We start from the raw sequence: 25,605 nt of genomic DNA, 5'->3' as shown, positions 1-25,605 counted from the left end.
CGGGTGAGGGGGGAGTGAGCGAGCGGCTGCATGGTGCTGGGTTGCTGGCTGGGGTTAAACCATGACAAGGAGACTTGGGGACACATCTGTCTGGGTAAGCACCGGGGAACTGGAGCAGCAGAGAAGCATCTGTCCTGGGAAGCATCTATCCTCCTGCTGCTGCCCTGAGCGCACTCCATGCCTGCTAACTTCCCTCATGCTGGTGCTTACCTTCCACACCTCAAGCTGCTGCTGAAATCAGTGGGAATTTGGTCCAGGCAAGGCATTCAGGATGGCCTCTTTGGGGAATGCAATTAAGGCAGCCACATTCTCAAAGTCCCACACAAAATGTGCATGCAATGATTTGGCAAACAGTGCTATTCTCACCTTTGTCAGCAAAAGGAAATTTAATTGATTTATCAAGAAGCTAAGGCTAAAAATCTCTCCAGAGGCAATGGAAATATATGCACTTTCACTGACCTCTGAAAATACATGATTTATGGGAATACCCACTTATTTACCTAAATTCCCACAAACTGACCTGAAAAAATTAGTCCTTGATCTGTGATGTCAAAGGACATCCTCCACAGAGGCAAAGTCACTGAAGGAGAAAGAAGCAAAAACAGAATCAAAAGTATTATTTCAGACTAGAAATACATTGAAGGGATAGAAAATAATTTGTACTAAGTAGTGTAACAGAGTATTACTTGGCAATGCTGTTAGGCTGCAGATGGACAGAGAGACTTAGGGCTTCAAGCTAGTTTGGTTTGGCTGTTGGTAATTAGGAACTTGAAAGGAAATTTAAAAACATAGTAATAACAATTTCGACTCGGAAATGCTAGAGTTCCACAGACCTATAGCCACATGCCTGACCTCTGTTCCCAGGGAACCTCCACACGCACCCCTCTGCAGAGCTGCTGGGCTTGAAGAAGTCACACTCCACTTCTAATTTTTTTACAGGATAGCTACCACCCCTCAACACTATGCTAGGTGTCTGCTTGCCAATACTTTCTGATGGATCACTGAAATGTTTAGAATGCAGATTTTAGGACAAACACCCTTGTGAAAAGTTTTATGTTCTCTTACGGTGTTTCTACAAAGATGACAAGACTTGGACTTTGAAGATGTCCCATGAAATAATTCAGTGCAGTGGACTGGACAGTAGGTAGTGCCTTTGTCTTGGAAAGATGAAGAGTTTTGTTCATCCTGTCAGATTTGAATCTGAGATCCAACAGATGCAAATGACATGCACTAGCAAATGCTAGTTCTTAAATTTTCTTTGAAAAAAGGCTTGATGAAATTTAACCTTCCTCCTTGCAGTCCCAGCACAGCCAGCTCCCCTGAATTCAGTCAAGAAATATGAAGAAAATGAGCTATTTCAGATGTCAGATCCAAAATGCATGCTGTTCTATGTGTAAAGAAAGAATTGTGAAAATTAGATGGACCACCATCAGTTTTGATGTGAAATGCTTGAATTGATCTAGGATCCTGTATAGATCTGGGAACTAAGGACATGAAAAGTAAAAGCCCCAAAGTCGTCAAAAGTAGATCAGAACGAAATCTGTAAACTCTTTTTTCTAGAGAGTGAAAAGTGGGTTAGGCCATGCTCTGTGGTGGTTCTGAACCAGGACTGGATGTTCTGTCATGCCTCAGAGATCTAATCTGAAGTTACTCTTTGGTGTCCTCATGGAGATCTAAGTAAAGAAGCTGTAGAGTCCATCAGAATCCAACCGTGAGAGCCTGAAGCCAGATTTGGATCTGGACTCTGTGGGTTTGGCTCATTTCTAGGCATAAGTGAAAATGCATTTGGTGGTCTGATTCAAGACTCCAGCAAACAGGTGAGTTGGCTTTGTTTAAAACCACTGTGTAATTCTGCGTGATTGGCACCTTTCACTTAAAAGAATCCTGAGCTGCATTAGCCAGCAATGAATTAAATTGGCAAAGGCTTGGGGAGGTTTGTAAGCAGCTGGCTCTATTCAAGGCTTAGATTCTCTCATTTTCATGAACCCAAACCCACACTGGAATAGAAAGCAAAAGAATAAACTACCTACCCAGCATCTGATAGCAAGAAGAATGCCATTCTTCGTAAAAAAAACAAAACAAAAATCCCTCTTAATGTGATAATCGTACAATAACTAATTATTTCAATGAACAAATGACACCAAGACAAGAAGTATCCTGGAGTCAGAGGCATGAACTTTTAGCTGGTAGGTCAGTGGTAACGTATCTTGTTTGAACAAGCCTGACAAAGATCTGCTGAGCAATATCCATTGGGGCCAACAGCACTTGGCTGTCTGCGTTGTGGTAGAGAGATAGACTTGGATAACAGTGTCACTCACTCCTTCGCTGACACCAGCCAAGCATAATGAAGCGTGGCCAAAGCCTTCTTCAGCGTGATGGCAAGAGTGAAATGCTAAAAAGACCTAAAACTGGTTGATATGGATGAATTAGAGTAAAATGGCTGCAGTAACAATGATCTGAGACGGCATGTCCAGCATTGAAGCCAACACTGCCCTGTTCCAACCCCCTCCTTCCTCTTTAATGGCCTTCATGCTGCATTTTCATGTATGCTGCAAAAAATTATGTAAGTACATCCAGCCCACAGCAGTGTCAAGGGATGTCTACACCGCAGACTACAGCATAATGCCGAGGTATCTGGATCAGCTGTAAATGAGCTAATCGGAGTACCTCTGGCCATGTAACTGCAGCTTCAGAATGTGCTTTGCATAACTAGTTTCTATTGTTATTTTTAACGCTCATAATAGCATTAGCACTGTAACAGAGTGTCTAAGTGTCTAAGGCCAGGGACCTACCGATCTAAACACAGATCACATCCACCCCCAAAACTTCTGAAGTAAGATCAGACACAGCAAGTGGATATGGAGAGGTGAGCAGGCTGAGCACAAAGAAATCAGCTGAAGATCTGCACTAGCTTAGTTCTCACAGGAAATCCTTGCTGCCGTTAAACCCAAATATTAGCTGAAAATGAAGACAAAAGGGAGAAAAGAAAATTACATCATTTTTTCTATATTGAAGGAGAGTTTTGCCTGGCTGCCATCCTAAAACAGAGAATGAAAGTTTCACTGGTTGCATCCAGTAAATTCTAATCTGTATTAAAAACTAAGCTATGAAGAGGTGTTTTCTTGTGCGTAAAAATCCAGCCTGAATTTTCCAGGAGCAATGCTATTTTAGCTGTTTCACAAACCTGACCTACAGTGTATAGCTTCTGGCAGTAAAAGAGAGATCTACAATACCACTCAGAACACCTTAATCCATTTTCAGAGAAAGGTCAATCATCAGGTTAGCGTAAAATTTCTGGGACTAGACTCTCTTCTAGACCATATTCTTCCTACAAACCTGCTAACAACAAAGCTGTGGGAGGCAAAAAAAGCGTATTGGCACTGGCCAATGTTTGTGAGCAGGGTCAGCCCAAGTGAAGGGCAGCCCAGCCCTTGTAAGCTTCATGTTAAAATGGGAAGTGTAGATTCAACCCAAGGAATCTGGTTCATCCACAGGCCAGCAGATATCTTTTAAACCAGCTAAGAACATAATTTCCTCAGCCGTGAGAAAGAAATCTAAAAAAAAGCAACATGGATTTTTTTCTCATGAGCAAATTGAGAAAGTGTAAGACCATAATCATCATGGTCCAGTACAAGGAGGATGTGATGGCTGAGGATGACTTCCAAGTGTAACTAAAGAAGTAAAGGGATACTGTGTGGCACAGCTCAGTGATGATAACAGATTAGCACAGATTAACGTGCTTCTGAGCTCCTAGGTGTTGGTTTGGCACTATGAATGACCCAAGAAAGAAATCTTAACATGTTATGCGTGTGGAATGTACTCAGAATCTGAAGGAAGCCACAAAAAATAGACATACTTCTCTATCTGTAACACTAGCTGATGGCTATTTCCAGTCCTTCTCTTTCTCCAATGCATCTTAGAAAATAGCTTTTAAATTCATCAGATCTTGGACATACAGCATGGATAACGTTCCAGCAAGTAGCCGTTTATTTTATAAGGGGATTTAAATATTGTAAAACTGAATAAAATGCAGGTGTTTGCAATACAGACAAGTGAACCTAGTGTAAACTCTACAAAGATGTGACTTCCAGATTAAAAGGGCTTTGCACAGTTTGTGCTGCCTCAGTGGAGGAGGTGGGTTTTGGATCAGCTAGTGTAGCATCTTCCTTTGCATTATGAGGCCCCCGATTCAAACCTCTGCTCTGTTCACACACCAGGGAAACACACGCAGTAAGACAGATGGTGGCCATATTTACATCTGCACGATTTTGTTAACTCTGAAATTTGGCTGAATAAGATCAACCAGCAGATTGCCCAAACACAAATAATTGCCATCTAGTGTCTGGAGCTGCCATGCTTTCTGAGAAGATGGACAGTAAACCCATACTGTGCTACTAATCAGATGACTCAGACGAGGCTACTACCGAGGGATGCTGGGATTAACCAAAGCAGGAGCAAAAACACATGTGAAGAATAGATTCACTGATTTTCACACTGGAGTTTGGTAGCAAGGAAAGAATTACAGCTACCTTTTGGAAAGTTTCCCCAACGATCAAACCCAAACCTTCTGGCCCATACAAGGATCAGCCCCCTCAAGAAGACAGATTATATGGAAAACCTTACAACAAGGTTTAAAGACAATGAAACTCTACCTGTGTCAGTTCATTGACTCCTGATTTACACCAGGAAAAGTGAACAGATAGCCAAGGTAGTACTAGTTAATTATTAAATATATAATCAGTGTAACCATGCCCTCTAGAGGACTAAGTTTACCTTCATAGAGTCAAAACCAGCCCTTTGGTCTGAACACGGAAAATGTGGGGGAAAGGTGTTCTGGAGGTTTGTATTTTCCTTCCCATCTGAATCTAGATGTGAGTTGTGATTTCCTTGCCGGCACCATACTGTACAGTGGGTTGAACCAACCCCCCAAAATGGCACCGATAGGTGAGTTTTAACTTCTGTACCCACCTGGTGTCTCTGCCAAACGATTAATTCAGCTAATCCCCACCCAGAGACTGAAAGACTGATCTGAGGTCTTATCCTCTACTAAAGGGAATGTCACTTCTGTAGACATTCATGTAGCCTTGCTTTGCAAGGCCTGACCCAAATCAGCATGTTGAGTATTAAATAAACAGCTTTCATTTTCTTACCTCCTGCTTTCCACATCTTCCTTCCTTTTCTTTTTTCTGCATTCACTGGCAATTTCCCCAACTTTCCTTGGTCAGTGCGGTTTACATTCCCAGTTGGCTTGAGCTGCAAAAATGAGAGTGAAATCAATCTGCATGCAGATTGTTTGCCATGGCTGTGATCACTCCAGTTCGATGGGATGCTGGTGGCAGGATCAGCTAGCTGTGTGTTCATGGGTACTTGGTGCAGGCTGTAACACGGTCCTGAAGGAGCCAATAAATGCTTGTGGAGTTAGGTCTGAAATGTTTTTGGCCTGGAATGTCCACATTTTGATATCAGGAACCCACCGCTGTGAGCATGTGAGCCACATACCACCAGCTGTATGGGCAGCTAGTTTGAAAAACAAAATCTGGAAAAGAACAGGGAAAGGGTCAAAGGTATGAGCTAATAGGAGGCAACAAAAAGGATATTCTCCCTCATCAGTTCAGTAGGTTTCTGCTAGTCAGGCTGGTCTATGCAGAACTCCAGATATTCCCTTGGAAGTCCTGCAGACCTGCCTAGGGATGCACGGCTGGAGTGGTGGCCTTTGTTCAGGCTGTAGAGGGACAAGCACACAACAGGGAGCCCTTGCTTTCTACCAGAGAGTATTTTGACATCTTTTCCGTGACACCTTAGCTTGTGTCTCAAGTTAGACTGCTCCCCAATGGTTTAAGGGACAAACATAATTAGAGTGCAGCTATATTTTAGTAGGTCTGTTGAGTAAACCCAAAATAGCTCAGACATGGGATTTTCAGATTCTGTACCATTAGCTTTGCTTTTCTCATTGAGCCACTGGGATGTTAGACACCGAATATACTATAGCTGTCAGACATTGGTTTTCAAATCCACTCTGGGGATGTTTTCTTTTTTCTTTTTCTTTTTTTTTTTTTAAATCCCACTTTACTGTATTTTTTTTTCTTCTGACTTTTCTCCCAATACAAGCGTATGTGTTTTTTTCCTTGGTTACTTCCACTCTGCTGACCTGGTTTTTTGCCTTCCTTTGGAAATGTTTAGGTGTCTCGGCAATGGAGAGGATGAATCAGTGAACATACAGCGGGTCTGGGAAAACCCCGGCACAGAGGAGCGTGTGGGGAGCAGAGAGGATTGCAGAGCCTTTGGAAACAGCTCAGCAACAAAGGATGCTATCATTTTCCTTTTCTCTCTAAAATTTTATTAGCAGCCAGTAGTGCTGCCCCAAGCAGATACTGCCCTTGCTCTTAGTTCAGTAAGACCTTTGTGCCTGGTTTAGAGCAAAAAACTCAAAACATTTTACCGACAACTGAAAAATACATAACATAGCACAAATTTTCCAGCAGTAGGAAGATCTTGGCATATTGGAAACTGAAGGATGATTTGTTGGGAAGGTGCAGACCTACCCTCACAGAGGTCTGAGCATGAAAGCGCTTACTTAGGTTTTAATTCATTCTCAGGAACAGCAACTGCCTCATCTCAGGGTTGTGTCTCCACGGTTCAGTGCTTGGTCACAGCCTACTGGAGATACGGCCATTTGCTTCAACAGCAACAAACACACCTGAGAAAGAGGCAGAGATCTGTAGATAGTTCCTTAACAGAAAAAAAGAGGCCACTTCTGTCAAGTAAATTATATGATATAAAGGACATTGAAAATTTGTCACACAAATATTGAATAAATGCAGAACAATGTAACATCATGATCTAATTGGATTTTCAAATTAACATTGAGTTGTAACCTTTAGATACTCTCCTTACTAAAGGTCAAGAGCAATATTCTATTTGTTATTCTTCTGTTTAAAGTGTCTTCTAGAGAAAAGAGTGAATGAACTGTAATTTAGGTGAAAAAAATTCCCCCCAAGCATTAAGTCCTGTGTCTTGGCCCTGGGGCAGGGATGCACATAATTTTAAACATTTTGAGTCATCCCGCTGATTTCAGCCAGATTAGTCATATGCTCAGTCTAAGCACAGCGCTAAGTACAATGTGTGATCAGACTTTTTATTTCAAAGAATAGATGGTTCATGCTGAGGTTTATAGAAGCTCCCCCCATTAAACCAATGACATATGCCTGTGCCCTGACCATTTGAAAAGTGTTTTATAAAATTGCATGTAGACTTATTACAAACAAATACTTTTTCGCCTAGAATCAGTTGAATCTGAATCAAATGGGTGTGTTGAAATGAAGACTGAAAAACAAGAGTGAGTTGCGTAAACTGATAATACTACTATTAGGGTTGAGTAACATGCTAGACCTTTTTCTGAAAGTTGTAAATATTTTTCGAATTCTGAATATTTGATACAGCTACAGTGACTGACATTCTGGTTTACAGCATGAGTAAATCACATCATAAATAAAATTTAAAGGTAGTTAACAAAATAAATCTTGATGTTAAATGGGTGAAATGTGGGTTCACCATTTGAAAATGTCATTCTTTGGTTTTGTAGTGTCCCTTAAAGACTAATCTAAAAGAAAATTAAATTAATCTCGTGCTCACCACCTTTAAATTGCAAAAGTGAATAACTTTCAGGACTTGCCAATTACTAGGGAAACTTCATAGCTGGATTATTCCCAAATTGCACACCCTTTATTTTAACCACTAAAGGCAAACACATGGTTTTGATGGATCGTAAAAGAACAGGTTGCTTTCTCAGTACTGAAAGAAGCTGTAATTACTTCCCTTGTTCGGTGACTTCCTGATTTACTTAGGTTGTTATGGGTGATACTATTCTGCTAAGGTAATTGGAGCTGCCGGAGTGAAGCTGATGACCTGAGGGAATGACCAGTGGCTTTTCAGTCTAGGTGACTTGCACCTAATGAGTAGAGTCGTGCTTCCCAGGAAACGAGGACACTATAACTGCCTTAAGTACTCGGTATGTGTACTTTAAAGGCTTACGTTTTGCAGTCCAAGCAAATTATGTCTCTGTATGACATTCAGAAACCAAACTAAGTTCCATATACAGATAAAATAAAGGTATTTTCTTCAGATAGAAATATGATTAATGGGTCGTGCTGGGAAGGGGAGCTTCAGGTATTTCTTTAGACAAGCAAATGTCAACACATTAACACGAGGTAACCAACAGTTCCTGAAATCAGTCTTTTCTGTAACACAGTAGATAATAAAACATGGTTGCAATGAGTGAAAATGGGTTATTTTACTATGAATTAAACTACTTGAGTTAGACGTGAAGCCACGTAAGTTTTCAAAGGCTGGCACAGACTTAGGGAGGGCATCATTCCTGAGCCATCCTTGGAGGAGAGACATAAAGTTGCATGCAGTTAGACTCCCGAGGGAACTGGCCAACTCCTCAACAAATGTCCCTTCCATCCCCCAGCAGATGAGGCAGACAGCCACCCAACATCTTAGCACTGCCCCCTTGAAAAGGCATTTCTCTCAGCTGGCAAAGAGAATATCTCAGTTTAGCTATAACTGTTGCTTGGTTTGGTTTTTGCACATTTTTTCAGATACGTGTTGTATTACCTTTCTGTTCAGAAGGACAAACTTTGACTTGCTGCATGTTGTCTGAAATTGAGATACAAGATTTAAACCTGTGGTTCCTGATTCAAGGTATGCTAGATCTCACGTGTTTTGAAACTAGTGCTGGCTTGGCTTATTGTGCAATAGGCTAGCTGCTCCATGTAAACTGATGGGAAGAGGTAAAATCATCCAACTCTGAGGATAAAAGTCCTGTATCATGAATCATACATAGCTTTCCCCTTCAAGTCCCCTGTATAGTCTGGTGGATCCATCTCGGTATGAAATCTTTCAAGGGGTGTGGGTACACAGAGAAGTTATAGAGAGATAAACACAATTTACACCATTGTGTAAATTCAATTTACAGCAGCACTTCATAGCTGTCTGTTGCCCTAAGAAGAAAAGTCGATGTACTTTTACTCCAGGGGAAAAGCAAGCATGGACAAACACTGAGGAGTAGATGAGATGCTGATGGTTAACACCTAAAGCTAATCACACAGTAGCTCAACCATATCCACAGATTCATAGTGTCTCTTAGAAGGTGACACATGTGAGTGTGCAAAGACAGCCCAAAACCTAGGTCTCTAGGACACTCAACATCTACGGACTGATGTTAAAACACTGACCAGGAAAGAGTTTGTCTATGGGACCTCTTCAAAGTGGCCAGAAATGCTAACACTTAAACTATTAAAATCTTACAGCATCATAATTTCAGGAATTATTTCAAGTGACAACTTGCCTCTTAATGCAAGAGGCTGCAGACAAGTACATTTACAGCTAAGATTCTTCAGCACCTGCAGGCACCAAGAGCAAGTCTCACATACGGTATCCAGATGTCCTGCACGGCTGGAAAAGGCACAGAGCACACAGCATCCTCCAGAAGTCACCATGGAGGGTGCTCCTTAGAGAGGCAGGTGGCCAGTTAATCATTGCAAAGGCTCAGTCCCCCATCTTTTCTTTCCCAAAGTCCAACTGAAAACCTATTCAAAGCATTAGAAAACCTGGCCGTTTCTTTAAAGTATTCTAACAGTTTAAGCCTTCCTTGTGAAATACATGCAAATTACATTTCCAGTGGCTGGTATACAAATTGGATGCCAAGCCAAAATACCATTATATAGCATTCTACCTGAAGCCCAGATCAAAATTAGCGATTGAGGACAGGCTTCATAACATAGGGAGCTCCAGGAGCCTTACTTAAGCTGATCAATTGAATAACATCACCATCAAGGACTTAAAAGATGATCTGAAGAACAAATTATTTTAATTCATTATGGATTCTGGAATAGCAGAAACAGAGGTACTACTGATGATACAGAAATAACATTTATGGAAGGCAGGAGTTAAAGCCAGAAACCTGAGCCTGAGCTTGGGAGGGCACATGTGCCTCTGAACACACACAGTCGAATGACAGGGGAAATCTACACAAGTGCTAATGCAGAAACAGATAATAAATTATAGTTTGCAATGCTGTGTGGCAGGGAAGATTCCTATCTCTTAATTGGAGCAGATAAAATTTCTTTCTTGTGTGAAGTAAGAAGGCACATGCAGATACCCCGTTCACCTGGGACCTCTGCCATCAAGAATGGTTCCAAAGAATGTTTATTAATATGGTGATAGGCGCTTTATATATATAAATATATATGCCAGGGCCAACACCATACCTGACCTAGAGCACGTGCGAGCAAGTGCAGGGGACTCTGTCAGATAAGGTGCCATCCACATTCACTTCTTTAAAAAAAACTAGAGACCTCCATGATTTTAGATTGCTCAAACTCTCAGAGCTCATTCTCATCAAAGCTCCTGGCCTGGCCGAGGGCTGGGGAAGCAGATCTGTCCTGGTCTCCAGGATGGACTATGGGAAGCTAGAGCTGTATGTCAGCATCCTGCTGACATTTCACCTGAAAACACCCCCACATCCCCCCTTCTCAAGTCAAACAGCCTTATGGAACAGCAATGTCCAAACAGAATCTGGTGAGGACTGATACATCAGCCACGTGGGTGAGTAGAATCATTTAGGTGGGAAAAGCCCTTTAAGATCACAGAGTCCAATCCATTAACCCAGCACAGTCAAGTCCACCACTAAACCATGTCCCTAAGCACCACATCTGTGTGTTTGTTTAAACACCTCCAGGGATGGTGATTCCACCACCACCCTGGGCAGCCTGTTCCAGGGCTTGACCACCCTTTTGGTGAAGAAATTTTTCCTAATCTCCAACCTAAACCTCCCCTGGTGCAACTTGAGGCCGTTTCCTCTTGTCCTGTCACTTGTTACCTGGGTGCAGAGACCGACCCCCCTGCCTACAGCCCCTGTCAGGCAGCTGTGGGGAGCGATAAGGTCCCCCCGGAGCCTTCTCCAGACTAAACCCCCCCAGTTCCCCCCACCGCCCCTCCCAGCACTTGTGCCCCAGCCCCTTCCCCAGCCCCGTGCCCGGCTCTGGACACGCTCCAGCCCCTCCATGTCCCTCTGGCCGTGAGGGGCCCAAACCCGAACCCAGGGTTCGAGGGGCGGCCTCACCAGTGCCGAGCACAGGGGGACGGGCACTGCCCTGGCCCTGCTGGCCACGCTGCCCCAGCTACGAGCCAGGGTGCTGCTGGCCTCCTTGGCCACCCGGGCACGCTGCTGGCTCCTGCCCAGCTGGCCACCAGCCCCCCCAGCCCCTTCCCCGCCGGGCAGCTCCCAGCCCCCTGCCCCAGCCCGCAGCGCGGGGGGGCTGTCGTGCCCCCGGGGCAGGACCCGGCACTCGGCCTTGTTGAACCTCCTCCAGCTGGGCTGGGCCCCTCGGCCCGGCCTGCCCAGGTCCCTCTGTAGAGCCTGCTGCCCCCGGCACATCAGCTGTCCCCCAGCCTGGTGTCCCTGCAACCCGCCTGGGGGTGCGCCCCGTCCCCTCGCCCAGCCCCTCGGTAAAGATGTTAAAGGGACGGGCCCGGCCCTGAGCCCTGGGAACCCCCCGAGTGCCCGGCGCCAGCGGGATGTGACTCCATTCCCCACCGCTCTCCGGCCCGGCCGCCCAGCCAGACGTGTGGATCCCAGCCATCCCCAGAGACTGCTGTGTGTCTAAGTGGCGTAGCAGGTCGCTGACCATTTCTCCTTGGATTATGGGGGCTTCGTTCCACTCCCCATCCCTGTCACCCAGCTCAGGGGGCTGAGACCTTGAGAACAACTGGTCTTAGGCTGTCAAAGGCTGAGGCAAATAAGTCATTAAGCACCTCAGCCTTTTCCTCATCCTTTATGCCTATGTTTCCCTCCACATCCAATAAAGGATGGAGATTCTCCTTAGCCCTCCTTTTGTTTCTAATGTATTTAGAAAAAAATTTTTAATGTCTTTTACAGCAGTAGCCAGGTTAAGCTCTAGCTGGGCTTTGGCCCTTCTAATTTTCTCCCTGCAGACCCTCGTGACACCCTTGCAGCCCTCCCGAGCTGCCTGCCCCTTCTTCCAAAGATCATGAACTCTCCTTTTGTCCCCCAGTTCCAGCCAAAGCTCTCTGTTCATCCAGGCCGTCTGCCCCGCTGCTGGGCTTTCAGCTCATGGGCACAGCCCGCTCCTGAGCCTTGAAGTTTCCCTTCTTGAAGAATGTCCAGCCTTCCTGAACACCTTGGCCCCTCAGGAATGTCTCCCAAGGGACTCTGTCCACCAGGCACCTAAACAGGCCAAAGTCTGCCCTCAGGGAGGCCAAGGCAGAAGTTCTACTGACCCCCCTCCTTCTCCAAGAAGCAAAAACTTTTACTGTTTTGTGATCCTGGCCTCCAGCCTTCACATCACCCCCAAGTCCTTCTCTGTTCACAAACAAGGGGTCCAGTGGGCGTCTTCCCCAGCCAGCTCATTCACCAGCCGTGTTGGGCAGTTCTCTTCCACACACTGCAGGAACCTCCCAGACTGTCCCCTCTCTGCTGTGCTGTATTTCCAGCAGACATCTGGTAAGTTGGGTGCCCCCCGAGAACAAGGGCTAGCAACTGTGAGTCTTCTCCCGGCTGCTTATGGAGTGTTTCATCTGCCTCTTCATCCTCGTTGGGTGGTCTACAACAGACTCCCACCACGCTATCCGCCTTGTTTGCCTTCCCACCAATTCTTACCCATAATCACTCAACCCTGTAGTCACCATCATTAAGCTCTAGGCAATCAAAAGGCTCTCTAAGATACAGGGCTACCCACCGCCTCTCCTTCCTTGTCTATCCCTTCCAAAGAGTTTGTAGCCATCCATTGCAGCCCTCCACTTGTGCGAGTCATCCCACCACATTTCCATGAGTAATTAGTGACCTTAAAGGATAAGTGGGGCATTTTTGGACTATCTCATGCAGTTGCTGTAGAATTAACAGCTGATATTATGAGCTCACGTGGTCAGCTGTGTCAAAAGCTACTGGAAAATCATACTAGGTAAGCAGTTACTGGGAATCTTTGTGGCTTTCAAGGAGACAACCGCCACCAGCCAGGCCAGCTGGGACTCAGGCTGTGCCAAGAAGAGGCATGGCACTGGCCAGGAATGACGCAGTCTGAGCCCTCCAGGACACACAGAGGTTTGCCATGGGGTCCTCCTCCCTTTTACAAACCTCCCTGAAGGAAAAGGCACTGATAGGCAGTATCCCTGGGGGAGTTCCTGAGTGAGGGAACAGACGCTCTCTGCTTCTCTGCCCACCTCCCCTCCAAAATAATCTGACATGCCCAGAAAGTGGAATATGGGAGATTATGATTAATGGCTTTGTTTACTCTTTTGTGAGATGTTATAACAGGCAAGGAGATAACGTTGTTGAAATACAGATCTGTCATAAAAATAAGCAAAAAAAAATGCAAGTAAAACAAAACAGTCTTCACGTCTTAACTTTCCAGATGTACGTTTCTGAGTTCCCACTTGGGTTGTTATTATTATTATTACTACTATTACTATAATAATAGGATTCCCAGTCATGGAGCAGAACCAGCACACGTATAGAAATGTTAAGACTGGAGACAAGAGGTGTGTGCAGCCAGCCAGGGGAGCAGATGTTGTCTCGACTGCTTTTTTCAGTGTGCTGAGCACTTGTAACCACCATGTCCACGGGGGAGCCCAGCAAGACAGGCAAGTTGGCGAGAGACCTCACCTAACAGAAGGGACTCCAAATCCTTTTATAGTCACAGATTATGAAACTATCAGCCACAGTTGTTAGAAAGGAGGAGGGGGAGGAGGCTCAGGAGCAGCCTTAAATCTCTTTAAGAAACAGCCTATCTCTCTATTGCTTTGCCTTCAAACATGGGTTTAAGCTGCAAGATTTGGAACCAGGCTCAGATGGTTTGGGGTTCAACCTTCCCCCAAACCCTGGGTCAGTTTGTATTTAGGGATTTGGCCTCTGTTTGTCAATGCAAGAAGGGCTAGCTGCAGACCTTGGATCTAAATTCAACCCTTTCCAAACTTACCAGGGAATGCTTCGACCCATCTCTATTTGTCTTGGGTAGGGGAGTCACTCTGATGCTATCTGCAGTGGAACTTTCCATTAGCAACAACATGAGAGACAAAGAGCTCATGTTCTGACCTTTATAAAACTATTCCTTAACAAAATTTGCTCAAGTAAAGAATCCACAATCCTCTTTGGTTTTACTCATTTAATTGATACGGACATAAAATATTTTGCGTTGTTTTAATAATAGTTTGGGTTTCTGCTATTTAAAAAAAAAGTTCATTTCTCTGAACATATTTTTAGCAAAAATATTTTGCTTGAACTTTTTTCCTCTGCCTTCAAAGGCTGCTGCACAGTTCTGGGGTGCTAAATACTAAACTCACATTCTACCACTCCATCTCCTCCCATTTGGATGGTAATCACAGGATCTTGATGCCAAATTCTGGAAGATATTTTTTCCAGCAGCAGCATCTGGCTTCTTGGCAGACCCCGCGAGCAGTTGTGTTGGCAGCAGTGGGAGCTGCTTGAGTCTGTCATGTGTTTAGGCTGCTGCAGAGCTGTCTGAACCGCCTTGTTGCCTTAGACAGTATGTTCTCTTGACTTCCATTTAATTTTGATAAATTTGTACTTTCTGTTGTCCGCCTGGTAACGAAGCTCTGTCGATCCCGAAAGGATCTATATATAGTTTCTCTAATCAAGAATAATAACGGATGTTTGTGGAGCGCTTTTCAGCCCACCAGACCCCAGCTCCTGCTCAGCAGACAAAAACTACTCCGTGACCTCTGCAGAGGGATCATTTTGCACACCGCTGAACTGCAGCCACCTCTAGAAGGGATCACGGGAGCCACTGAACTCGCAGGAGACCCTCGAGGTCCAGGCGCTCTCTCCACTGTCCTGCCACATGCCAGGAACACTCTGACTAATGCTTGTCACGGGAAGACCAAGTCTCCAGCTTGCAAACTGACTCACAGAGCTCATTAGAGGAGCCCCCTTTTGCCTCCTGAGTACCTTAAATTCTGTATTCTGGTGAAGGCACACCAGGAGGGATCTGCCACTTCTGCTTTACAGACTGGCAGTGGAATAACTTTGAACTTGACTTCCTTTCAGGCTAAATGAAGATAGCAGTAAGGAATGGATTTATTTCCTACAATGCAAATACTTAAACATAATTCCTGGCTCTGGGGAAAGTTGCATATGAAAAAAAGAAAACTCTGCTTAGCTGTATATTCCCTTGTTAAACTTGAATTTCTTTCTTGATTTCATCTACTGGAAAACCCACCAGGGTGCTCATACAGCTCTCTGGGCTGTGATTCAGTGCAAGACTTTGCCCTCCCATTCCCATTGCTGGAAATCACTGTTTTAGGAGACATTTTTCTTTAGATATGCACTTCTCTTCCTGAGGCTCAAAATGTCCCTGAGGCTCAAAATTGCTTTGATTCAAAAGATCAGTATTTTGTTGAGGTAATACATTTTAACATTTATTCCAAAAGATTACTAGCCATCCTTGCTTAGCTCTAGGAACCCAGATGTCTCTCTGCATGGCCAGAGCACAAATAGAACCTGCTAACACCTTCCCAGCATGGAGAAGGCCACTCCAAATCAGAAAGGTGGGGCTCTGTTTTACCCAAACATATGAAAATAATAATAATAATCTGGGTCATTCATTATGCCAGGTCTTGGAGAAGACTATAGAAGGATCTGGTGAATCCTGATCTCAGAGGACCTAGTGTGTCTGGCTTGATGACCTGAGGCTTCAGCTCTAAGGAGTAACAACACTCCATGACCCCCACTGTAGGATGTTAGGATAGGACATGCAGTTGACATGCAACTGGAAATTGTAATTTAGACATTTTCCCTTAATGTTATTATTTATCCAAGATCTCTAATTAAGTACCTGAAATCTTTAGAAAAGTACTCTTTCATTGATCTAAGAGAAATTTGGTCTTAAGTTGAAAGTAGCTTTTCTGAGAGCTGGGTGTCCCCTGAAGATTCTCCCCTTAATGGAATGTGTTAGAGCAGCCACTGCAGTCTTCAGTTACACCTAGCAGACTCACAGCTTCTCCTACAGCTGTCTGCAGGAGTAAGGGCCAGAATCACCAAACATCCAAGCATATCCAAACCCCTCTTCCCTGTATTTCCAAGGATCTCACAGCATCCTTGGGAGGTACAATCAGGAGACATGTAAAATGGCAGCACACTTGACTTAGGATTCACAGGGTATCTGTGGCAGCAAAAAGACACACGACAGGTCCCCTGATGCTTCAGTGAGGGCCTTCACCACTGAGCCATCCCTCCTGTACCGCTGCAGCACACACAGCACTCATCTATTGAGGGCTTCTCCCTTCTTCCTGCTCCCATTACAACACTTCTGCAAGTACCATAGTGACCACATGGACGTCTGCTGGAGAAATTACTGAATAAAGATGAGTTAGCACTTCAAGGTTTCATAGCCTCAAATAATTTGAAATAAAAATCCTTTCAGACACTTGCTGAAAGCAGCACAAAGACAGATCCTGCTGTACCTGGGGACGCTGAGCCACAGCCGCTCTGGAACCACAGGATCACAGAGATGAAAGTCAGCTTCAGCAAATCAAGCAGTCTGTTCTCCTACACTGCTATAAAATGATCCCTACAGGAATTAAGCTGAGACCTAGCTGTACAGAGGATTATTACTGCAGGTCATGGTGGGGTATCCCAAAGATTTATTTTTGTAATGGGGTTTAACTACACTGGACATAGCTCTCGGTTGCTGGAACCAACGACTTGCCAGATTGTGCAATAATTTTGTTTTGGTTACATGTGTAAGCCACCCTACAAACCTGCTGCCACCGGGGTGGTGGTGAGGGGGCAGCACTGCAAGTCAGAGGCTCGAACCACCCCCAGTCCCTGTGTGAAGTGGGCAGGTGAGGACCCGTGAGCTGTTTGCTGTTCCAGCAACAGACCTGATGGATTCAATGGTATTAGCAAAGAGCAGTCTCTTGGATGCTTGAAGGGAAAGGGACTCTTCCCGCAAGTCCCTGTTGGCATGATGTAACAGCCTCTGAGTAACCAGCCCTCTCTGCCCAGGATCCAACCATGCAGTTACATGTCCTTGCCTGGGCTGCCTCTCCTGCCTGCACCTCCCTGGCCAACCTGGGCCTGACAGGGGAGGGCCATGTGTAGTCATCTCCTCTCTAAGATGTGTCTGCAAGCCCTTTGATGTTAACGGTCAACTGAGAAGCTGAAATTAAGAGGTCAGGGGTGTGAAAGCACTGTCTGGTCAAGGATCGTATCAGGGGGATCTCTGCCTTGATGCTCCTCAGGAGAAATACTGTGGCCCAGCACGTGGTGAGCGTATCTGTCTCCAAAATTCCCTACAAAACTCATGCTACTCCAAGCCCAAAACTGATTTCTATACAGAGACATTTGAAAAGCTACTTGAGGTTTGACAGAGTGTTTAAGAAGAAAACAAAACAAGAGTTTGGAAAGGACTTGCATTGTTTATTTATTAAGTCTGAATTGGGAACTAATTTTGTTTCCCCTGCTTTTATATTCCATTCTGCAGCTTTGGCGTGGTTAAGGGATTTGTGTGACTATCTCCAAAAGATCAGAATCACATAAAATTTAGGAACAAGTTTGTTCTTGTTTATTTACCAGTTCAATTCACCATCCCTAATTTTTTAGCACTTGCTGAGATATGACTATATCCAAAATTATAAATCTGGACATTTCAGAAATATGTCTGAAAGAGAACCCTGACTCACACTTACTTCCAGGCAGTTTTGCTGACATACGGATTCAGAGACCTGATCAGGTTTCAAACTTTTCCAGTTCTTTTTCTAAGATCGGCATACATGCCAGACGTTTTGTGATTCACTCATCACTAATAAACAATCATTTTACTATTGCAAAACTTCATTTGACTGCTATTTCCAATACGTATCAGAAATGCTGCTTTAATAAACTCAATTCAAGCGTTTCGTCTGAATTCACAGGAGTTACCCCAGGGGTGATTTTGGATCAATGTATTTAATTTGTTTTGTGGGACGGCGGAACATTCCTTCCTCATATATGCGGTTTATTTGTGTCTATGCATTTTGCAAAGGAGAATATAAGTCATTTAAGGAGTCAGCTTAGGAAATGTAAGGAACCACTTTAAGAAATTAGGGAGATGGATTATTTGGAAGGGTTCCTTTAAGCCCCAACACAAGCTATTTTGTTGAAAACTTTATGAAGAACTAGCCCATGCAACATCTCAACGTATTCCCAGAAATTCCAGAAATGTTTAATCAGATATTTAGAATTTCCAGTATTAACCAGAAGTGCTGCCAGTGGAAAGTTGGACTTCTAGCATTAGACTTTTGTCTTATTAAGGCAGGTTTGCTTGTTGGTAAAAGGTGTTACTTCCCGGAATTTTATTATGGAAGGGATGGAAAAGTAACGGCTCATGGCAGTTGTGGATTTTATAGATAGCCAGAGTTATAAGCAAATCCCAAGACATACAGTTTGTTTTTACTTAACAACAGAAAAGTGCAGAGATAAGGTTCTAAAAGGAACTCGAGGGATTCCCATTGAGCCTGGACATTACTGACACAGGCCTCTCCAAATGTCTTTTGAAAATTCCAGTTTAAAACTCAGTATTCAAAATGCCTTCCATGAAGCAACTGGGTCTAGTCTGATAAAGTTGCGAAGAGCTATAAAGGACTGAATGCTTTCAACTGCCTTTTTTCATTTGGGAGCGAAGCAAGGTCAACCCTTCCCAATTGCTGCTTAACCACTGGCAGGATTACGTGTTTGGACAAGAAATGGCTTTGCAATTCAGGTCTCGCCTGGAGAGGAGAAGGGGAAAGAACCTAGGTGAAATCTTCACTCCATTGACATTAATCAGTAACCTCCTGTGCCTTCAACAGGACCAAGGTTTTGTGCAAATATCTACATATTTCATAACCTCAGAAACTGCCTGAGCTCCTTTCATGCAGTTGACACAGATTCAAGGTTGAAGTTTTCTTACTTAGCCGGGTGGGTTCACTCCTTCCCCCTCAGTCAGTTCTTTGGGTCACCATATATTCCTGGCAAATTGAGGGAAAAGTCTTTCTGGATACTTCTAAGAATCCTAGCATCTTTTTAAGCAAGACTGAATTATTCTGGCAATGCAGCTTTCCGTATGTATGTTCAGAAATGGCTCAGAGCAATAAATGAAACACAAATATAGGACAGGCAGGCAGTTATTACCCATAAATACAAACAATGTATCTGATCTCTCTCTTTCCTATCTGTACTGTAATCAGCTGGTATTATAGCTTTACTGTGAAGTTTTACCGAGATATAAAATAGGTCATGACTGAGGGATGGAACACAAGGACAAAAGGATGCTGGAAACCAAAAAGGCACAAGCAGACAAACAGACCCCTTTGGAAATGTAATCACTATTATCACACACATTTTTTATATCGTGCTTTTCATGTGATGATCCCTGAGGGCATTAGATCCCCTCGTGGTACAAATCAACACAGCTTCATGGAATTCACACCGACTCAGCTCAGAGACCTGACCCATGTCATTTTCCTCTGCTCTACCAGTCCCCAGTTTTGGCTCTGTCCTACCTCCAGAAACAGAAGTATCCAAGACTGTCACCACAGCTGAAAACATTTCTCTAGCTGAACATCTGCCCAAAGCCCTGGCATGGCCATGTCCATCAACAGGGCAGAGCAGGGGGTGGCTGTGGCTCCCCCCTGGAGACTGTCCCAGATGCAGTGTCAGCCCCCACCAGCAGCCCCGAGCACGTGCCCGTGACAGCCAGCCCTGCCCTGCCCTGCACAGTGACTGCAGCTACAGCTCCGAAAGAGCAAAAGCAGGCAGGGACAAGTGCTTTTTAGGTATTCACAAACATCCCCAGGCTACCCCTGGTTAGCAGGAATACTTTCAGGCAACAAAGCCCAGGCCAGCGCTTCCCAGGAGGCAAGGTGTGAAGGTACTTAGTACCTGTCCCACACGTTGGGGTGTGCATCCAGCCCATGATGAGCTGAGAGTATCATCCCCGGAGTTTTCCAGAAAACAGTGAGCTCCCTGCACAGCGCTGCGAGCTTGCCTCAGACAGACAGCATGAAAATGGAGAGCCTAAATTAAATTCTCTGGTCACTGGGAGAGATTGTGATTGTATAGCAGCTAATTAACAAGAATTTTGATGTGTCCTGCCTGCAACCCATGCTATCATGAGACATGAAGCAAAAGATACTTCTTGAAGGCCAACCCAGAACTACATTCCCACTCACCTCACGCTACTTTCCCTCCCCAGTCTGGGCTGCCTGTCCTGGAGCCCTTGGAAATCAGGAGATCCTACCAAAACTAGTTCAAATAGATTACTCAAGTAGTTTCCACAGAAGGTAATGAGGAAATTAGGAGGCAACCTGTTATCTTTTCACTAAAGTGTCCTTTACCTGCTATATTATAGGCTATGAACATCTCAGCTGAGATTTCTTTAAGTATTAATCTAACCTTTTGTAAACAAAGTTTATCTGGTGTGAACCATCAGCCAACCAAAGTTCACACCATTGAACACAGAGACCAACAGCCCCACAACCAGAACAGCAAGAAGATTATTCAGATAAAGGACAAAAATGCATTACAAAATGTTTCTGTGTTTTGCTAACTAAAGCTTCCATTGCTGATGGCTGAGAATCTCATTAAGGCTTAGATAGGGAGCAGTTGGCTTACAATACCTGCAAATTATTCTTTGATAAAGCAGTATGGTTTAGACCTTCTGATGCCCCCTTGTTAGCAATTATTTTTTCCCATTTTTACTCCACCTATTACTATGCATAGTCCATTTATTCAGAAAGGCACCTATCACTCGGTGCTTGTCTGGAAAGACTGTGCAGGAAGGTACAGAGCTGTTTTGCTGATTTCTCTCTCAGCTGAACCCTTAGGTGTCCAGGGTCTCATATTATGGACATGAAAAGCTGTGTGAAAAAGGCTTGAGAGACAGGGACAGGATGCTTGCTTGATATCTGGAGGGGCAATTTTCTCTTCTGTCTTTGTTATGAAAAGAGGAATGTTTGGACAATATATAATAAAGCATAACTGAAAAAGATCCGGCCTCTTGAAAGCCACCGTGGCTGCTTATCTGGGCAAGAGCCCTGGGACAGACTTTTAGTTTGCACAAAATCCTCGCCTACGTGCCCTTCACTTTTGGCCACCAGATCGAAGGAAACAGCTCTGCAGTGTGGAGCCACAGTGACAAACATGCATCACAAGTTAACATATGGCACTGAAGCAGAGAAGTCTCTCACTCCCTGGAGATGAAAGATCTGCAGAAGAACATGGGCATATGTGTAGAAATTAAGACTTCTTTTTTAAAAAATAGTTTAGTTGAAAGTAGGGAAAAAATATTCTCGCGGTAACCTGTTCATAGGCACTGGCTAATTTAGCATTAAATCACATACTCTCCCCTGGCACTGGTGCAGAGGAAGGTATTTCCTGAACAGATCGTTTCAAGTTTCGTTCATAGGTACCGTCTAAAATTAGATCCACCACTTTCATTCAGGTCCAAAGCGTTTGCCTAGCGTAACATTTTTTAGAAACTGAAACTCAGTTAAATCTGCTCTATCATCTGCACTATTCCCATGAGCTGGCTGAGGGCTGCAAGTCCCACCAAGCGAAGCACGAGGGCTAGGCTGGCAGCAGAGGCTCGTAAACCTGTGGCTAAATGCAAAGTACCTGTTTTTATGGATGATTGCAAACTCCGAAAAGAAACAAACACTTCCTTTGCCTCTGGACAAAGCACATCCTGTGCCACAGAGACAAACAAATGTTTAGTGGCCAAAGTCTTGCCTGGGCGCCAGGCTCTGACAGTGGCACGCTGAAACATGGCCAGAGGATGCTCTTGCCTTCACAACATGGAGCTGTGAGCTTCAGGAAGCACTGAATTTACATGTCCCCAAACGTCTTGCTGTGGATTATCTGGTTTGCCAGTTGAAGCAAACAGCAAAATCCCTTAGAGGGAAGGGCGTCACCAACGAACTGCACAGCAGCTTGTTTTTATTTTGATCCCAGCTCATTAACTTAATTCACGGCCTTCAAGCTTGCAGGTGATTTTTCTTTCAGAGTCTATCACATGGGTGTGAGTGGCAACGTCCTCTGGACATGTTCCTCTTCCCGCAGTAAGGCAGGCTGGTATGGGTAAGCCCAGTAGCTGTGGGTGGCCTCGTGTGAACTGGAGAGCTCAGTGCAGTTCTGGATGTGGATTTCCTCATCCCAGGCAGTGTCTTCCTGCCTGCCACACCACGGAAAGGAAGAGCTAAAACCTGGGTCCTTCAAAGCTATGTTGGTGCCTCCAGAGAGCTAAGCCCCCAAGCCCCTTTAATGCTGGGGCTTTAAAGGCTCCTGCTGTTATCACCCTAGCGTGAACGTGGGTCAGTGAAACCCAGCCACCGAAGGCAGGTGATACAGAATGCCTATCGCTCAGAATCTCAGTAACATCACCAGTAATGCAAAAAGATAACACCAAGGTGTTTCAGTCCCCTGCCCAGGAGAGCTGTGCCCTGACACACGCAGCCAAAGCTCACTGAGGGAGAAACACACTCCAAGGTCCAGACACCGCTAAAGACCCTGACGGCCGCCAGGAGCACAAGGCACAAACTGCTGGCAAGAGAACAGCAAATAGATGTTTTTTGGCAAAATCCAAGAAAGCGAGCAAGCTGCCTATTTTTAGCACTTGTTAATTGTTTTAAAATCCATCTGGCAACAGCTGCTGAATAATTTAGCATTTTGACCCATATGTCTGAAGCAATAAGTAACATAATCCCTTGCAATGGCTGACTCCGAGAGGTATGGTGGTGGGAAGCACAAGCTTTTCAGCGAGTACGCCACAGCCTCCCCGAGCTCCCTGCAGGGTGGAGACCGCACAGAGGGAAAGGTCCCCCTGGGCACCCAGGGCTGGATTCCCCTCACCTGACCCCTGTCACCTAAAAGTGAGGCAAGTAGTCAAGCCAGCTGGTGAGGCTTGTCCAGAGGATGTGGAGACAGAGGTGCTTCCAGTGGAGGGTTCATGCTACCTGCTGTGCACACCTCTGAGGATGGGAGACTTGTCTGTGGATCCGCTCCCTTAACAGATAAGAGAGGGAGCCAAAATTATTAGTGCAGATCAGAAGCTTAAAAGTTTAGCTGATCAAAAGTCATTTGAGGTTTTTGACTTGAATCTTAGGTCAAAGCCCTCAATATCAGCTCCAAAGCACACCGGAATGGGATGTTCCTGGGGAAATCCCAAAGCCAGACCGGACAGAGCACACAAGGATAAGACATAAGGCATTATTCCTGCTCATACACTTGGGATCTTCCAAACCACAGACTTGGGAAAGGTGCAGCCTGCGGTGTGGCTGGCCTCAGGAGCCTTGCCGTGCGTCACACCAGGACTCCTGCCCTGGCTTTGTGTGGGTATTCAGGCACCAATTGGACACAGTCAAGTGTCTGCTTTTGGGGGAATGTGTTTCTCTCCCATTTAACTTCAGATCTGAAAAGCATTCACCTCCCTCCTCCCTTCCTCCTGGAGGCTCATGAATCACAGAGCCGCCAGACGAATGAGTCACCCAGCCAGTTTTTGGTCAAGCATGCCAGCCTGGGAGGCTCTTCTGTGATCAAATGTGAGCGGGGCTGGCTTTGTTGGTGACTGGCCATGTGTTGAGTCGTATAAACCTCTCCTAGGGGTCATCCCCACTCTCTTTGTGAGTTGTCTCTGTCAGGTTGTAATTGCTCTTTTGTCAGCAAAACTTGTGAACGTATTAAGGGAAGGAGGCAGGGGAGAGGGTGGGGGGTTTCTTAGGAAGGAGGGCTTTAGTGGGCTTCCCAGGACGGTGGTGGCAGCCAGAGGAATTGTTCTCCAAGGTCTCAGTTCATTGAGCTTGAACTTCCAAGCAAACCCAGCCCATCCCTCATGCCTGTGAACCGACCCAGAGGACGGAGCTCACGGAGCCTGTGAGGGTCCCCCCCAGCCCTATCAAAGGCTTCCCCTGGCCTCCAGCATCTCCCAGGCGAGCGGCATGCACTGTGGGTGCCCCCAGCCCAACACTGAAAACTGAAATCAGAGGCTCTGCAGTGGTGATGAATCTTTGGGACTGGTACAGACCATATACATTTTAATAACTGAAAATACGGTATGCTAAGAAACAGTTGCCTCAGTTCATTCCTGAGCAGGAAACTTGAAATCTGCCACTGGTCTGTCAAAATCTTTTTTTTTTTTTCTTCTTCTTTTTTTTTTTTCAGAAAAAGAGAGAATTCAACTGAGGTTCTAGTCCTCCCATGTTAAATGCATAGTGGGGTCCTTTCCAGGCATTCCAAGTAAGTTTGATCTCCCTAGGAATCATCTATTTCATTATTACTAAATTAGGCATGGATGGCGCTCCCCTGGGAAGCTTTGCCCTCTCTCACACCTCCCCAACTCTTCTGCTCCAGCACCAACCGTGGCAGGCAGGTGTCCCATCTGAGCCACTCCACTTTCTTCTCTTTTTAAATTTGTCTGCTCAGGTCTGTTTGTGGAGAGGCAACTGGGAAGGATGGTACCTCTTACTGCCTCATCTAGACTGCAGAAAGGATGGCATATTTAGTAGCACCCCTGTGTGAAGTGGATGAACACACGGTAGTAGTTTACTTTTTGCAAGAAAGTGATACAAAGTGGGATCAAGGAAACAGGAAGACGCAAAGGACCTTGGTCTACATTGCAGCGCAAGATCTGTGGTCTCATACTTCATGCTAAGGAGATTTCTCCAGCAGCAACAAGGACCACTGCTCTCCTAGTTTTGCGGTTCTGTGAAACACCCCAATATCCAGACAGGTTCCAGCAGGACGGAGTGGAGGTGTCTATGGTTTCATATATAGGAAACAATCAGCAGCTTTCCCAAAAAGCCGCTTGCAACTAAATTTCCAAAAGTTGCCAGCCACTCAAGCTCTATCCTTAAACAATTTGAGATATGTGAAAATGTGGCCTCTATGACACTCGGTCCTTGACCAAAGGATCCTGTGGGATATCACGCCTCAAACAAGCAGCTTTGCAGGAAACCCAGCACAGCTCCTGCCTGGGATCTGCATTGCCTTGTCCTGTGCTTTTAGGGAAACACTAGCATGGCAGTTTTAGTATTACTTAGGTAACTTCAACCAAGTATCATTTCAAATATTAAACTAGTTTAGGGTGAAAAACAAGGAGTTTATCCTTGCAAGAGCAAAGATTGCATTCTTGGTCAAAAACTTGAAAATACCTCTGCAAAAGCAGAGATTAACTAAATAACGCTGCCTCAATGGCTGCACTGAACTCTTTTCTCACTATCGCTTGGGATCTTTTAGACATCACTCAGTGACAGCAGCCAAGGGTAGGCTCAGCTCCTGACATCCTGAACGTGGCCGTTCAGCTTGTACCTCAAGACTTACTCTTCAGACATGTTTCCCTGCTCAACTTCTCCCCTTGTTGACCCTCACACCCCCAGTACAGAGCATTTTTGAGCTCCTTCTTGCATGTTTTGTTCAACACTGTTCCCCTTCCCTTTCCTCTTTTCACATTCATTTAACTCATGCTGCCATGCATGGGCTTCCTCTTTCCTCTTCTCTGGGGGTCACCATGAATTTTCATTTCTTAGCACATCCTTTCTAGCCTAAACCATCTT

At 45.0% G+C, this 25,605-nt stretch overlaps 1 long non-coding RNA gene across 1 annotated transcript in view; it reads right to left on the bottom strand.

The window, feature by feature from the left end:
- Positions 1 to 5,152: 5,152 nt before the first annotated feature.
- Positions 5,153 to 25,605, bottom strand: part of LOC114010761 (uncharacterized) — a 105,395-nt gene continuing 84,942 nt past the window's right edge. Inside the window, exons 2-3 of the long non-coding RNA XR_003552399.2 lie at positions 6,575 to 6,697; positions 5,153 to 5,253 (exon numbers count right to left, since the gene is read on the bottom strand). This is a non-coding gene — a long non-coding RNA (uncharacterized LOC114010761). The remainder of the gene's footprint in view (positions 5,254 to 6,574; positions 6,698 to 25,605) is intronic.

Source organism: Falco peregrinus, chromosome 8, assembly GCF_023634155.1.
Source record: "Falco peregrinus isolate bFalPer1 chromosome 8, bFalPer1.pri, whole genome shotgun sequence".
Taxonomy (NCBI): domain Eukaryota; kingdom Metazoa; phylum Chordata; class Aves; order Falconiformes; family Falconidae; genus Falco; species Falco peregrinus.
This window is presented reverse-complemented; position numbering and strand designations above follow the sequence as displayed.